Genomic DNA, 10,755 nt, shown 5'->3' with positions numbered 1-10,755 from the left:
TTAACAAAGACTGAAACTTCAATCAGGTTGACAGCGTTGACAGAGATGCTTCGATCTGAAAGGAAGACCATTGTTGGTACCAAGTGGAGGAATCAAATTGTAAAGATAGGGCTAGTCCACGAAGACTTGAAGTCGGGACCAGAGTTAAATTTTGATTTTTATATTTCTTTATAGCCCTCCACCACGTTTAGAATGGCGGAGAGGGTTTGACCTGTCTGCCCGTGACGCGAGGAGGTTCGCGCCAGCCTCTGCCAAGGTTTTCATTCCACTCCTGTCGCCTTCCTGATGTATTCAGCAATAAAGCCTGGCTGTGCCCATCTCTCACTCCCGGCACGAGGAGGGTCGCGACCCCGGCTGACGGAGCTGATGTCAAAGATCAGGGGGACTGATTGAAGCATTCATCATCTTACCGTCAAGGGGGGATCACTGGCGTCAGAGGGAGGCAGAGCGCTTAAATATTTGTATGCTGAGGAGTCGCATTTCGTATTGCCGTAGAGATGGGGGTAGGGATGGTGTCTCGGTGGTCCCACTGTTAATTAACGCCCCGTCATGACGTCACCGGGTGAGGAGGAGGGGTGGAGGTGGGATGCGATGAAAAGTGAAGAAGAAACTCGGGTACTCCATCCGACGCGCAGTTCCCGCCATAAACTTTGGTACCCAATGCTGACGTCGTACTCTCGCGATCTATCGTTTTGTCTGCGAGACTCTCGCAGGATAAGCATTCACCGGACCGGCCTGGACCGGACACGAAAAGGGTCACTTGGTAGGCGAGATAATTACGGAGGCCAGCGCGGGTATTAATAGTTATGTCCCTTGACGTCGACGGGAAGAGTGGGAGCCAAGAAAGAGCCAAGACAGGGCGCAATTTCTCTGCGAGAATTTTTGGTCCACAAAAACAGCTTCTCGGGAAAAAGAATATGTGATCTGGATGCTACAACAAGGCACAAATCGTTGGCTTCGCCATAGAAGCAATCCCACAGGCTCTCGGGTTCTGCGAAGCAATTTTCCAACGAAACTGTATCGGCCCCATTGTGGGATGGACAGACCACGATCGCGGTGGCCAGACCAGTACCTATTGCTGTCAATTATATTCCACCCATTGATGTTGCAGGAAAATAATATAAGATGTTGTTTTCTTCTTTCGTCTAAAGCTTTTCATTCACGGACACTTTAAAAAGAATCTTACAATCTTAACAACTGGACACAGGTTTGGGTCGCACAAGGTTCGAAGTTCATGTCTATAAACTTTTAAAGGAGGATCTTGCTGACACTTCCATGCAGACCAGCCCAGTTTGTCCACCGATGATCCATTCAAAATTCTTTTGTCTTGCGTGTCAGCAGCCATATTGTGGATGCAACACAATGAAAGTGTGTATATATACTGTGTAATTGCGTGCACGTGTATATTTTTGTGTTTGTTCGCATATGTTATTGAGTATCTCTATAGTCTTCAGTAATAACTGGATTGTTTGCCACTTGCCTAGCTGTGTAAGCCTTCTAGGAATTTACAGTACTTGACTTTAAGAACACATAAGAGGTAGCTATTCAACAACAGGTGCTTAATTCCATCGGAATGCACGTAGTTGGAACCACAGGTGTGCAAAAATCCCGCCACCCTTACCTTTAACTTCTCCTCTTCTTTGTCAAACCAGCCCACCAACATTGCCTTTTTCTATTTCTTTCCAAAAAATCTTGATAACAATTCTTTCCTCACTCGGCGACTACACTTTGAGGATATGTGTTTATCTTCAAGTTGGCCAGACGCTAGTCTGCATTTTTTTCTTTGATAATATTTTCAAGATTTTTTTTCTCCTGCAATCTCCCAGTTTATCTACCTCTTTATTTATTCTCCATCAGCTGCACGGCCGAAGGAATCTTTCAGCGCGTGCACTGCGCTGGCTGCATGCAAACGCCGGGATCCTTAGCGGATGAGATGTGAGCGGCCTGCTGTACCTAGACGATTCATTTTACGTGTCGATCATCCGGGCACTCAAGGGTGAGGCGCAGTCATTCCGCAGGACCAAAAATAGAAGTTGGTTATTGGAAGCTTATGCTTCCCGTTTTCTTTCCACGGCTGCTGTGCTACGAAATGGGGGTGGGTGGATGGGGTGGAGCGGAAAGTGGAAATCAAGAAAACGAGAAGGAGTGAATGACCAGACGAAAGGTAAAGGGGGGTGGGAGACTAAACGGCCAGCCAGACTGACCGGATGCCAGCGTTTCAAACTGTAAGGCTCTTGTGAGGTTGCCCGCCTACCGTAGCAAATTAACGATGCGAAAACTGGGTGCTTTCCTATCAAAATCACAAATGGAAGGTGTCTACAGCTCTCCTCCTCCCCATTTCACTGCCTGCCGCTGCTCTCCCGTAGGCAGTCACCATGGTTAATGGAGGCGCTGCGACGTTTCAGTGAGTGACGTCATGCACGCGACGTTACACTCGGTTATTTTTTTATCTGCTGATGAGAGTCACGAGGTGTGAGTGTTCATTGCACGCGCAGACCGGCAACCTCAAAAGAACTAAATCTGTCCACCTTAGTCGTTCTTATTATCCTCTCTTTGTTGTTGGATGAGGTTTTCCCTTTTTTTCTATGCTTTGTTGACTTGATGTTCGAATTAGTTAAGGAAGAGACAGAGAGAGAGAGACAAACCAGAAAAATTTGAGAGAAGAGAGGAAAGAAAGAAGAAAGGTAAAGAAATGCTATCATCGAGGAGTGTTCACAGACCAGCTCTCACCTACTGTGCACAGTATTTTTTAAGTGTTCACAGCTTACAAAGGCATCAAAAGGCGTTAGAAGGGCGATAAGGCGAGCGATTTGTATTTAACCACACCTGTGCAATGATAAAGCTATTAATGTTTTCTTTCACCATTCTGCTGATAGCTAATGCCCCCTCCTACTCACAAGAAGCGATTTATCACTCCCGTAAAAAACGAATTTTCTAAAAAAGATCTCTTAAACCCTTTGTGTCATTTTCACAGATCGGATTTCTTAAAAGATTTCTCTTTTATCTTCCTCCGAGTTTGCACATCGAGTTGGTTTTTACAAGACCAACACTTTAAGTGCTTTCCATCAGAAAAGAAAATGGACTTATCAGAGAGACAGAGAGCGGTTGACTACTCTGCGCTGCCTGTGTGACTAGATAAAATGACTTTCAGTAAATCAAAGCCTTTGATAAAAAGTAACGATAAAAACAGGAAGCTCCAGCAAAAACCCTGTTCAAAGAAATGCCTCTCGAAGGTATGTTGTTGTTTTTTCAATGAAAGCTTTTGTACGGTTAATTCGTTTTTATGCGGGGATCCCTCCTAAATGCATGTGTCTGAGTTCTGGCTCCCCTTTGTGTTTGGAAAGCCTTAAAAAAAAGAAAAGAAAGAAGAAAAAAATTCAGAGAAGATGGAGGTAACCATAAAAATTAAGAGGCTTCCGTCGTCTGATTCCTCCCCTCCTACTCATTCTTCTTCCATCGCCAGTCTTTTAAAGGACAAACGTCTACCGCTGTTATCGAGGGCGATAAAATAAACCGATCCTTAGGTTCACAGGGAGCAAATATCAGGTACAATCTGGCTTTTACCTTAGGTTGCCATGACGGACTTGAACCTAAGAATGTTCACTAAACTAGGGATTGGTTAGCATCTCTATGCTAGGAGGTTTGCATAACGCGCTGACACACTCATGGACACACAATACACACTTACGTACACACAGACAAATGTATCCACTTTCGCACAAACATGTGTTTATTCACTCTGGACTATTCACTAGCAGTCCATGGTAATGCCTACGTTTCCTTTGCAGGTCTGAAAAGTTCTCAGCCCCTCAGTTTCTCATTCTCACCCTTCTTCTACCAGAGCTTTATTTGTCAGGAAGTGTTCCGCCCGCCATGAAAAGCTCCTTTTTTTCCCCTCTTTGCTGTGCATCCCTCGCCTCATCCCTCGCTATGGGTGTCTTCTCGCTCATTACGCCCGGAAGATGTTAGGTCGAGATCCCTTTTAAATCGCGCATCAGTCACGCGCAGGCAGGCGGAAAATGATGTATTGACGTGGCCGGGGTCAGTATCAAAAGGCAACGCTGACGATTCCGTGACTTCCAGGGGTCAGGGTTACTCCGCACCCCTTCTGAACAGACGCGGACAAATCAAAGAAACTGTCTGGACAAGGCATCGACTCCATCACAAGGACATTATTCCACGCTAATGTATCGCCTGTCTTCTCGGCCTCCTTCTCGTCACACACTCACACACATGCGCGCGACCATGCGTGCACGCGCCGAAAGACGATTTTCTGACAGTAGTATTCAGAAGTATAAAAGATCGTTCTTTCAATATGTTTTGATGTTTGTTGTCGTTTGTTGTTGTTGGTTCTTAAAGCATGTGCGTCAGGGTTAGTGAAGTGAATCAAGAGGAAGGACAAGGAGGAAGTGGGAGTGAAGAAGTCATTGCGGACGAATTTTCTTCATTTTGTTTGACTCTTGTCAACATTTCTGACATGGGTTGAAGAGGGTTGGAGGGTGACGTGTTCATAATATTCGAGGCTATACAGTCTCCTCCAGTCCGTGAGTCCTCTTACCTTCCATTAATCCTTCTCGGCATTTCCTCACTCCTACGTATTTCTCTTTTAAAATCCCTTGACTGACAAGAAGAAAGAGTGAGACTGAATTTCTTGAGATGGTGGTCAGGGAGGTCAGACCGCACCTTTGGTACGTGTAAACTCTTCACGGCACGCGCTGTGACGTGCCCTGACCTGCAGCCGCCTACCTAACGGTGCAACGTCACTCAACCACGACACCTTGTAAGTAAACTTGTCCCACTTCGGGTATCCTGGACAAATGTTTGTCTCCTACTCCTTCAGTTTAAATCCTTGCAAAGGTTTTGTTTAGGGATAATTTATTTTATTTGTTATTGTCGGGAATGGGGTATCTTCAGGCCTGATAACACTCTTTGATGCCATTGCTAGTCACGTGACAGCTTCCTACCCTCTCCCTTTTTAAAGTTTTCTTTTACCGTTTCCTTTCTGCGCGTGTGTGTTTGTGTGCCTGAGTGCATATTGTCTATGTGTGTGGGTCTGTGTTTACACAGGTGTAGAAGCACGTGCGTGTTGGCAAAAGAAACTCCGGAACGGCTCAACGCGTTTGGTGGCCAGACGCTCGGGTCGAGGGTCATTAGCGGTTCGTCATTGTCATGGAAACCACTCAGCTACAGGGCTCAGAAGCCAACTGTCCCAGGAACAGCAGTCATGTCCAGGAGTTCCTCCAACTCCATCAAAGGAAGCTAATCGTCAAGTCTATCGTTGTATCATTACCAGAAAGAGTTAATCGTGGAACCTATGTATCGTTACCAGCGAGCGTTGGCAAGACATCAAGATGGCGGGGGAGTGGATGAGGAAAGACGATCACAGGCTCACTGTTGTCTGTACCTTAATTAGGATACGAATAAAATAAATTGAAAAAGTGTGTTTTTATTTCAGTAATAAAATCGACAGAAAGAGACAAATTGGCAGGCTTATTTTAAAATAAAAACTCTTCTCGAGTTGTACTGTCCTAGCAACACTGAGCTTACTGTAACGGTTCTGTCGTAGATGAACAATAAAAAGGATATCAGCTATCAGCTTGCTTGGCTGGGGAAGGCAGGATACTGAAAACTTAGTAGCCTTGCTTTTCAGCTGATTTCAGAATTTATTGTTACTCGGTTGAAATATTTATCTTCCGTCGGAAACGTGAGAAGTCAACAGTCTTCTGTTTAAAACCAATGACTGTACATCTCACGTGACAACAATTGTCATCGACTGTTGGCTTCATATGTCACTGTGGAGACCGTTGTTTTTAGAATGTGTGTACGAGTGGACTCTTTTACACCTACCGTTCTGTTTCGTGCACCCGAAAAATACTTTCAAAACTACCCTGCAGACTAATCTAAAGAGTTCCTCATCACTTTCCAGTCCTTCTCTCTCTCTGTGCGTGCGCGCGCATGCGTGGCTACTGTCATCAAAGAGGAATCTACCGAATAGCACCAATGAGTTACCAGACCTATTTCTGATTCTCAGTGGAAGGCTGGACCGAGAGGTCTCCCGACTTTTATCCCTCACCTCCCGCCTCGGACTGTATCTCGAAAAACAACATTAGTCCCCGGGCGGGGAAATCGCCCTTTAACCGGCCCTCCCTCGGGCTACAAACCGGATCAAAGTATTCATCTGCAAGCGAGACTGCTTGTCTACAAAAGAACGAACTCTGTCCGCGGTGGAAACGCCTGGAAGCCTCCTCCAAATTTTGGCAACAATGGCGGGACCTGCAATTAGAGAAATGAAAACATTGTGCCGCCCACAAGGCGGGCTGAAGACGAGAAGCCAGCAAAGTGGCTGGAGGGACAGCTCGTGATTCGCCTTCTTCACGCCAGGCGTCGCAACTGGTTACCTTTGTGTGACTGAGGCTAACAAAGGGGGATAATTCAATGACTTGAGTTGTAGGAGTGTAGATGGCGCTTATTGTGGAGAAAAGACGCTGCTAAAAATAGTCGACAGTTCGAAGAAAAAAGAGTAACTTCGTGTGAATTATTTTCAAATATTTGAAAGGAAAAATGCGAAAATGAATTTGCGAAAGCTCATGTTCACAGGTGTTCAATGGTCATAAAATATTGCTGACTTACAACAAACGGGAAAGTTAAGAAAAGACAAAGAGATGTTATGGGGGAAACCAATGTTCGGAGAGACACGTCAGTAGACGATTCAACCAGTAAATCCGTTATTGTACAGATCATTTTCCGCAATTCGATACATATTAAACATAAAAAAACTCAGATCAGTCCTGCTGTTTGTTAAGGAAGAAAGAATGCTCACCAAGAGACAAAACTTACTCTCTAAATTACTTTACAAGATTGCTTTGATATTGCATTACCGGCATTGTCTAGACATGATCATCTGATAATGGCATGCAAGAACACAAAATATAAGGCTACATATAAAAGAATCATAACATAACCTGTCAACAAGCCAGGGATTGAATCTTGGAATTTGCTTCCAAGGAAATTTCGCCACAAGTAAATGGCTATGTTGGAGTTCAAGCCAGAGTATGAAAGGCTTGATACCCTTAAAATCAATTTCAGCTCGTTCTAGAAAGAAGTTGTATTTCATTGTAGGTGTAATGAGAAACGCGAGATAGAAAGACGAGACATTGGGAGACAAGAAAGAAAAAGGAGAGGAAGAGGTGTTTAGGAAATCGAGAGAGGAGATAAAAGAAAAAAAAAGAGGCGGGGGGGGGGGAATACCCAGAGAGGAAAGAACAAAGAGTTTCGCTCAAAAAGAGAAAAGAAAAAAATGTAGAGGAGATAAAAAGGTAAAATATATAAAAAGAAAGGAGCCGGAGTAGTGTAGGTCTCGCAAAGAAAATGGCCGAAGTTTGTCAGCAACTAGCCGCTTACGTGGGAAGGTGGAGAGCTAACGATCCCACTAACCCATTAGCTCCATCTTAAAATCTGTTCCGGGGCCTCCGGGTGAGGACCACTGTAATTGAATTGACAAAATATGGCGCGAGATACGGCGCGACTTGCGCGTGAGGTGACCGGAAACATCCCCGCCGGCGGCCACAAGGGAGCCGTGCGTTCCGCATGAGAAGTTCCCGCGCGTGACGTCATCTGTCTCAGTGGTAGTGGCGCTCGTCAACGTCTGAGGTAGTGGAGAGGATTCTTTGTTCCGCCACTGAAGATCAACTGCTTTGTGGGTAGCAAGTCGGGCCCGCAGCATGGTCTGTGGTCTGGTAACGTGTTGTTGCGGTGGAAAGAAATTATTTACGCAACTGCTGGACGCTCGGCTCTTTATCTACGACAGCTGGGCGATGCGGGCGAAAGGGGTGGATATTGGGGAGGGAGTGGAACTGATTTCCCCAGAGGACACCGCGCGGCGGAGGCTTGACGTCAAATCTCAACAACATCGCGGCCATCGTCGTGGTCGCAGTGACGGAGGAGGTAGGAACTGGGAGAAAAAGGTCCTGGCAGCACGTTGTATGTCTCTGGGTCTCTTGCCATACCACCACGACGACATTGATAAGAGAACTTACATTTGCCTCGTCGTCAATATCTTCTACAAACCCATTTGTTATGATATAATGATCTATAAATATATACAACACTCATACATACACGCGGACACACGTACGTACAGTTAAATGGGCGGACAACCCCCTTAACCTCGCTCTGGCAGATTTCAGCGCACGAGTGATGTCGCCTGACAACTTTAAAAACAATTTTTTTTCCCAGCATCGGAAGATTCGGAATGTCCGTGGTCGGAGGAGTGAAGGCATGTCCCCCATGACGTTCGCGCTCCGCCAAACGCCGTCATTAAACGACCCGCATCGGCACGGGCGCTCCGGTTGTCTCCCTTGAGTGATCGGCAGGGGGCTGTGTGCCTGAACGCTCATTGGAAGATTTGAAGGCGCGCGGCTGAACACAGCGTGACGAATCTGTCTCCAGTCGAGGTCTTCCTGCACGACCCACCCCACTGACCCCCACCCTACGCGGTCCTGACAGAAAGGTTTGGAACTGGAGTGGAGGGGAGGAGGGTAAGAAGGAAAGGTGGGGTTGGGTTGGGAGGGAGACGCCGTTAATCAATAAATTAATCAAGGCAAGCAGGTCGCCGTGACAACCCTTTCGTCGCCTTTCTTCACTCTCCCTTCACTCCTGCCTGAGTCCTTCCGTTGTGCGTCACACTCGCTGCATTTTGCTGCGTCTCGTCTGTATTGTAGCAGATGACTTGTTTTCGGTTCTGGCGTGGGGAGGTAATGGGGTTAGTGACGTAATTGGCTGTAGGAGATGTGACGTGACACACGTGTACGCACGCATTTTCTCTTCCGTGTAAAAGAACTGTGAGCGAACAAACCATACACTCGACTGTCAGAAGTACGAGGTCAAGGTCATGTTCCATTATTGTAAACCTCGTGACATCGTGGACTTACACTACTCTACTCACAATCGTTCGTAACACCCTAGTTCAATAGCCTCGCCCTAAGGACATTCCATCCCACTACCCCAACACTCTTCAATATTTGAGACCCAACTGGTCTGTCAGACTGTGTGGTGTGGCAAATCAGCTTTATGCATCTCGCTATTCTTCTCCAACAAGTCCTCCCAACTCCCCGCCAGAGAGTACCAGTCTACTTACTCCTGTGATTGGATTCACCGAGAGTGAAGCCCCGTGATCAAATCTTCACACCCTTATGTCGCTCAAGTTTTTTCTTTCTGTCGACACCCGAACCAAAACCACAAAGCACACGCCACTAGTCTTTCCCTCCCACCTCCGTCTCTTTCACTTGGCGGAGGAAATTGTACCCGTGGACAATACCCAAGAAGGTGGGTACGGACAATGGTTACGATCGACAAAGGGATTTCACGGACCGCCGTGTCTTTGGTGTTGAGATGACATTAGCTAGTCGGCAGACCTCCGGGTGCTGGCTCAAGAGTCTAGATTCCCCTGAACCGACAGAGAAAATGGCTAAGGTGTACCGATTCCTTTAATTCGACTTGACTGGTTGGCGTGTTGGCTGGCTAACTGGTAGAGCAACGACTGTATCAGCCCCGACAGCCTCCTTCCTTTCGTCGCAGGAGAGAAAGGTACATTTGTGACAGGTTTCTCGACAGAAAAAGACTGCTTGAAAAAGAAAAAACACCACCTTGGAGTAAACGACAAAGATGAAACGTGATCGCACCTTGTAGGCTGGCAACAGCGCCACCGAAAAACATGAACCACGCAGACGAGAAAGACGACAGGAAAGACGAAAACTTGTCGCACAAGAATAATAACAGAAAGCAATACATAGCCGCTAAATTAGTAAACATGCATTATCATTTTATGTATCGAAACCTGATGTCTCAGGTAGCATCAACGTCTCCTCGATGGTCTGCGCATGCGTTGGAATTTAAGCTTAGTTTGAGTTCTTTAGGTAGAAACTGGATTTTTGGTCCAGGGCTGATATCTCAAGCAGAAACAACATCTTCTACAGGTATAGCAGTCCCGATGTCAGACAGAACCATGGTCTCCTCTTCTCTCCTCAGTCTTGTGTTGATGAATGGGTGGCTTCCATGGAAACATGTATTAGCAGACATTTTCGTTTGTGTGTTACATTCTGACTACACCTGTTTTACCACTCACACGATCATTCACGATCTTACGACTTTGCAGGTGACTGGCTACCATATTGGAAGACGAAGTTTGAAGCACTGAATCCCTAATTCACGATATTCCATCACTGCAACCTCCACCTTTTTTCCTCTCACTCTTTTCTTCTCCCCAAGAAGACGGGTATGAAAACATCCCTGGATGACAGCCCGGTCTTTCATTTTGCCCTGCAAGATGGCAGCACCGTAGCGTGTGTCACATTCCAGCATCGAATCTCGCCGTCTAAGGTCCTAGGGGTAGCTACAGACAGGAATTCGGAATTAAGCCCTCAGACAGGGATAACAAGAACGAGTGCGCCGACAGACAGACAGATTTCGGGTCTGGAACGAACTCAATCTCTCCCCAGACGCCCGTTGTGCTCCCTGAACACCCGTTCTTGTGAGAGGCATTTCCCGCAAAGTAACTAAAACTGTGTGGATTATAAGGCTGTGAGACAAATTGCATTTTGTTAACACACAGGCTTCCAGCAAAACTCGTTGCACATCTTAAAAAAAAATTACATGTTTTTAAAGAGCCTACTTCTGTCCTCGATGGCTCTTAAGAAGAATAATGATTTAAAGTTGTTTTATGAAAAGTTTGTCATGTTTCCGTTTTAGATTTTCCGT

This window comes from Pomacea canaliculata, linkage group LG3 (assembly GCF_003073045.1).
Source record: "Pomacea canaliculata isolate SZHN2017 linkage group LG3, ASM307304v1, whole genome shotgun sequence".
In the NCBI taxonomy this organism is placed as follows: Eukaryota; Metazoa; Mollusca; class Gastropoda; order Architaenioglossa; family Ampullariidae; genus Pomacea; species Pomacea canaliculata.
Note: the sequence above shows the minus strand (reverse complement) of the source record.